The 6,202-nt window shown below is 40.7% G+C and overlaps 1 non-coding gene across 1 annotated transcript; it reads right to left on the bottom strand.

Moving 5' to 3' along the window:
- Positions 1 to 495: 495 nt before the first annotated feature.
- On the bottom strand, positions 496 to 602 carry LOC114235818 (U6 spliceosomal RNA). Its single transcript, XR_003621899.1, has one exon. It is a non-coding gene; the product is annotated as a U6 spliceosomal RNA (small nuclear RNA).
- Positions 603 to 6,202: the final 5,600 nt, after the last annotated feature.

Raw genomic sequence — 6,202 nt, 5'->3', positions numbered from 1 at the left:
TCCTTTATTTCTGAAAGACAACTTTGCTGGGTAGTGTATTCTTGGCTGGCAGGTTTTTTTCTTTCAGCACGTTGAATGTATCATCCCACTCTTTTGTGGCCTAAAGGGTTTTTGCTGAGAAAGCAGCTGATAGCTTTATGGGGATTCCCTTGTAAGTGACAAGCTTCTATTCTCTTGCTGCTCTCCAGATTCTCTCTTTGTCTCTGATTTTAGACAGTATTATTGTAATATATCTTGGGGAAATCATTTGGGGTTGAAATTTTGGGGTGACCAGTTAGCTTCATGAACTTGGATGTCTAATTCCCTCCTGTTTTGGGAAGTTCTCAGCCATTATTCTTTTAAGTAAGTTTTCTTTTTTTTTTTTTCCTTGTTCTCTCAGTTTATTTTATTTTTCTTTGAATTTTATTTATTTATTTATTTTATACATCAGGTTCTTATTACTTATCTATTTTATACATATTAGTGTATATATGCCAATCCCAATCTCCCAATTCAGAAAATATGGAACGCTTCATAAATTTGTGTGTCATCCTTGCACAGGGGCCATGCTAATCTTCTCTGTATCATTCCAATTTTAGTATATGTACTGCCAAAGCGAGCACAAGTAAGTTTTCTTTCCCTTTCTCCCTCTCTTCCCCTTCTGGGACTCTAATAATGCATCAGTTGTTTCTTTTAAGGATGCCCTGTAAGTTCTGTAGGCTTCTTTTCATTCCTTTTAATTTTTTTTCTTTTTGTTCCTCTGACTGGATAATTTCAAATGATCTGTCTTTGAATTATTGATTGATGCTTTCTTCTGCTTATCCAGTCTGCTATTGAACTTCTCTGTTGAATTCTTCAGGTCAGTCATTGTATTCTTCATCTCCAAAATTTCTGTTTAGTTCTTTCTTGTATTTTCTCTTTGTTGAACTTCTCATTTTGTTTCATACTGTTTTCCTGATTTTCTTAAATTGTTTATCTGTGTTCTCTTGTGGCTCTCTGAGCATCTCGAGAACAATTATTTTGAATTCTTTTTCAGGCATTCATGTATCTTCATTTTCTTGAGGTTACTGGAAGTTTACTGTGTTCCTTCAGTGGTGTCATGGTTCCCTGATTCTTTGTGATCTCTCTAGCCTTGTATGTGAAGAAACAGTCCCTTTCAGATTTTATGGACTGACCTTGGTAAGGAAGGACCTCTACAGCATGCTGGAGCATGTTGTGACTCTAGGTCCACACATGTGGGGACTTGTGATGGTCCACGTCCAGGGGTTATGATGTCTCATCAGCTTGGGCTGCTAGGGTCCATGACATCAACAACTGCATGGTCCTAGACAAGGACTGCAAGGGTCTGCAGTGGCTGCAAGGCCTGTTAGAGTCCTCCTGTTGGTGCCTCCTGTTCCAGTGGCTAGGGACCAGGGCAGGCAGTGGTGGTGGCCAGAGCTGGTGATGTGCAGACACTTGTCTGTGGGGGCTGGGTACAGATGCCTTGTAGTGGCACGGGCCAGGTACAGAAAAGCACATAGTGGTGGTGGTCAGGGTCAGCAGCAAGGTGCCAGGGCCAACTGTGGGTGCATTAGCAGCTGCAGGGGCCCTGGCTGTCAGTGTCCACTCTGTGGCTACAGGGTCTCCCTATGGGCACAGCATAGCTGTGGAGGCCAGCAATAGGAGTTGGCCTGGGGACAGGCAAGTGCATAGGTGGAAGGTCTAGCTGCAGGTGAGTTGAGCAGGACAGGCCAGTGTCAGGAGACAGGGCTGGATCCAGGCCCACAAGCCACTGTAGGGCCCCTGGCTATTGGCATTCACTCTTGTGCCTGCAGGATCTCCTCAAGGGTGTGCACATAGCAGTAGAGACTAGTGATGGAAGTCAGGCCAAGCATGTGCAGGTGCACAGCTGGAGGGGCTAGCTAGCCCCAGATGTGCACAGAGTGTGTGGAGGGGTCCGCTGCCTGGGTCTAGGCTGGCATCTTGTATTCATATAGCCACAGAGGCTGGGGCTGGCTGCCAGTATGGATCCCGGCTTTGGGGGTGAGGGAAGCTGAGGATGGATGCTCAGGTGGCTGGCATCTGTGATCAGGAAAACCTTTGGAGGAGGTCTCAATGGTGGACTCTGTAGGGGGTCCATGCTGGCTCTGCTGGGCATTGGTTTCTTCAGTGGCAAAAGCTGCTGGTGTCCTCTGCAGAGCAGGTCACTGGGAACCACGGTCACTCCACTATGTGGCTAATACTGATAGCCCTGCTTTTCTTCCTTGTCCCTAGCTATCTCTATATGTCTCAGCTTTTTCAGTTTCTGGGTGGGGTGAGACCAAAGTGAGTCCCTTGTGCAGTGCCCTAAGCAGCTGATAAAGCTCTCACTCTCCCTTTCCCAGCAAGGGGAGCTCTTCAAGCTGGGGAGCTCCCTCCTGGTGCTGAGCAGGGTTCGCCTGGGGGATGGGATGATGCAGGCAACATGATTCTGTTCTTCCTTCCTTTTTTGTGTGGTTATTCTCAGGTGTTTTGTTCTACTGTGTTGCTGAAGTTTCTTAAGTGGACTCTGAACTCTCTCAGAGCCATTTTTGTTTGTGGATAGCTGTCTAATTGTTGGTCTTTGTCGGGGGCTGGAGGGTGGTGTCTCCTGCTCTGCCACGATGGTCATGTCACTCAGCATAATCTTTCTTAACAGTAATTTTGCACTGCTTCTAAAAATAAGACACATACTCTAGCACGCTTTTAAAAATATCTTATTACAGATTTAATACAGACTAATTGTAAGAAATTTAAAACTACAGAAAAGTAAAAAGAAGAAAATGAAGCCATCTGCAATCTTAATACTCAAAAATAACTACTGTTAACCAGTCGGTACACTTTCCTTTTAGTCTTTTTTTTTTTTTTTTAAAGATTTATTTTTTTATTGATTAATTGATTGATTGATTGATTGCTATGTTGGGTCTTCGTTTCTGTGCTAGGGCTTTCTCTAGTTGTGGCAAGCGGGGGCCACTCTTCATCACGGTGCGCGGGCCTCTCACCGTCACGGCCTCTCCTGCTGCGGAGCACAGGCTCCAGACGCGCAGGCTCAGTAATTGTGGCTCACGGGCCCAGCCGCTCTGCGGCATGTGGGATCCTCCCAGACCAGGGCTCGAACCCGTGTCCCCTGCATTGGCAGGCAGACTCTCAACCACTGCGCCACCAGGGAAGCCCCCTTTTAGTCTTTTTTAAATGCTCATATTAAAATATAAATTTTACGTAGTTCATACAGATCTTAATTTTCAAATGAAACAATGTGAATTTTCTGAAGTGGCAAAATATTCTTCACAAACTTTATTTTAAAGACTGCAAACTTATTTATTATATACAACCATTAAATATTATTTTTTACACACATCTGATTACGTCAATTCCCCATTGCTGTCAGGTTTAAGTACAAACTTGGCATGGCCTACGAGACTGTTCTTAAACTTTCCCTTGCCTTGTCTCATGCTTCTTTTTCCTCCTTTATGTTCTAGACTGAGGGCATACTCGGTCAGTTTCCATGTATCATATTCTCTCTCACTTCCAGGACTCTGTCCATGCTGATCATAGTAACACATTATTATTCTTTTTCCTCTCCATCACTTACTTCTACCCACTTCTGCTCCCACTCATGTTTTCTAATTAACACCTACTAATCTCTGATAGAAGGAGAAGGTATAGACAGAAGAAAAGAGGGAAGCCTCTGATCAAGTCCTTGGAACAGAATAGAGTTCATAAGTAGACCCATGCATGTATCGTCAACTGATTTTGACTAGAGAGAGAAGGTAATTAAATGAAGAAATGACAGTCTTTTCAACAAATGGTGCTGGAACAGCACGGTGTTTTTTTGTTTGTTTGTTTTTTGTTTGTTTTTCAGAGTATTTCTTCTTTATTTAATTTTTAAATTGTGGGGAAAAAACATAACATTTACCTTCTTAACCATTTTTAAGTGCATAGTTCAGTAGTATTAAATATATTCACATTATTGTTCAACAGATCAGAACATTTTCATCTTGCAAAACTGAAACTCAACATCCATTGAACAAAAACTCCCCATTCCTTCCTCCTCCAAACCCTTGGTAAGTACTATTGTTCTTTCTATTTTCATGAATTTGCCTACTTTAGATACTTTTAGTAGAATCACATAGTATTTGCTTTTTCTGACTGGCTTATCTCACTTAGCATAATGTCATCAAGTTCATTCATGTTAAAGCATATGACAGGATTTTCTTCTTTTTAAAGGTGGAATAATGTTGCATTGCATGTATATACCACATTTTCTTTATCCATTATCCATTGATGAACCAGCACGGTGTTTTTATAGAAAGGAAGAATTTCAACCTTTACCTCACACCATACATAAAAATTAACTCAAAATAAATCATGGACCAAAATGTAAACATTTAAACTACAAAACTTCTAGCTAAAAACAGAATATAATCTTTGAGATTTTGGAGTCAGTAAATAATTCTTAGATAGGACACAAAAGCATGAATCATAAGAGAAAAAAATTCGTAAAATGAACTTCATTGAAATTAAAATCTGCTCTCTTGAGCACCATTTAAAAAATGAAAGACAAGCCATAAAGTGGGGAAAAAATTTTACAATACATGTAAGTGACCCAGGCCTTATCTAGAATATAGAGAACTCTTATATCTCAGTAATAAGAAAACAGCCCATAAAAAATAAGCAAAAGATTTAAACAAACACTTTACAAAAAATATATGCAAATGGCCCATGAACACATGAGATGTTAAACATCATTAGTCATCAGGGAAATGAAAATTATAACCACAATGAGATATCACAAAACATCTATTAGAATGACTAAAAAAGATGGGCAATGACGAGTGTGGTGAGGTGTGGAGTGACTAGAACTCTGATGACTGGTGAGGAGAATGTAAGATGGTACAACCACTTTGGAAACAACTTGGCATTTCTCATACATTTAAAGATCCACTTTATGACCCAGCAGTTCAATCCGAAGTATTTATCCAAGTGAAATGAAAATATATGTCCACACAAAGACTGGTACATGAATGTGCATAGCAGTTTTCTTTGTAGAAACCCCAAACTGGAAGCATCCCAAATGTCTATCAACAGGCAGATGGCTTCCATACCGCTCACTAATAAAAAGGAATGAACCACTGATAGATGAAATAACATAGATAAATCTCAGAAGCATGCTGAGCAAAATAAGTCAGAAAAAAAGAAAATATAATATACAATCCCATTAATATATAACTCTAGAAAAAATTTAAAGTATAATAACAGAAAGTGTATCAGTGGTTGTCTAGGATCAGGGTGGTTGTGGGGATTGATTGGAAGGGGCATAAGGGCACCTTTGGTGGTGAGGGACATGTTCTATATCTTACTTGTGGTAGTGGTTGCTACAGAGATGTATATATTTGTCAGAATTCATTAAACTGTACACTTAAGATGTGTACCTTTTATTATCTGTAAATTATACATCAATAAATTTGATTTTTAAAAAGTGTGTCCATTGCTATTGAGAAGTTTGGTAAGTCAAGGACAGAGAAGGGACTATTCAAATGGCAATATTAAAAGTCATGGGTGACTTAATTAAGAATAGTTTCAATGAAGGGATGAAGACCAAAACCTGACTGAAGCAGGTTGAAGAGAGAATGGTGGTTGAGACAGTGGAAATACAGCTGTTCATAATTCTTTCAAGGATTTTTGCTACGAACGGAAGCAGAGAAATCGGGTGGTACTTGAGAGGCATGTGGGAGTCAAGGGAAAGATTGGGGCAGAAAGTCAAGGGAAAGTTATTAAGGCATAACTGTATGCCGATGGGAATGATCCAGTAAAGAGAGTGAGATTGATGATACAGGAGAAAAAGAAAGTATTGCCGGAGAAAGTTGTTGAGAAGGCGAGAGCATGTGGGATATTAAGCACAAGAGGAGATACTTACCTCTCATAGGAGCTGGTGTGCACTGTCCACTGTAACAGGAGAGAAGGCAGGTTAAGTGGGTACAGATGCATGGAGATTGGTAGATTTGCTGGTGGGAGAGTGAAGGATTGCTCATCTGATGGCTGGTTTTTCTCAGTGAATTAAGAATGAGTGGGGTAGAAGGTGGAGGCTTAGGGAGGGAGATTAAGGTGGGAAACAGTCTCTGGAGAGAGAGAGAGAATTCACTAGAAAATATAGCACAACTGGTTGAGATGACTGCCCACTGGAGAATTTTTAGTCATTCATTCAAAGGGAAACCAATGGGCAAAG

Source organism: Balaenoptera acutorostrata, chromosome 9 (assembly GCF_949987535.1).
Source record: "Balaenoptera acutorostrata chromosome 9, mBalAcu1.1, whole genome shotgun sequence".
Lineage (NCBI taxonomy): Eukaryota > Metazoa > Chordata > Mammalia > Artiodactyla > Balaenopteridae > Balaenoptera > Balaenoptera acutorostrata.
The sequence above is the reverse complement of the archived record's forward strand: the minus strand, read 5'-3'. Positions and strand labels throughout refer to the sequence as shown.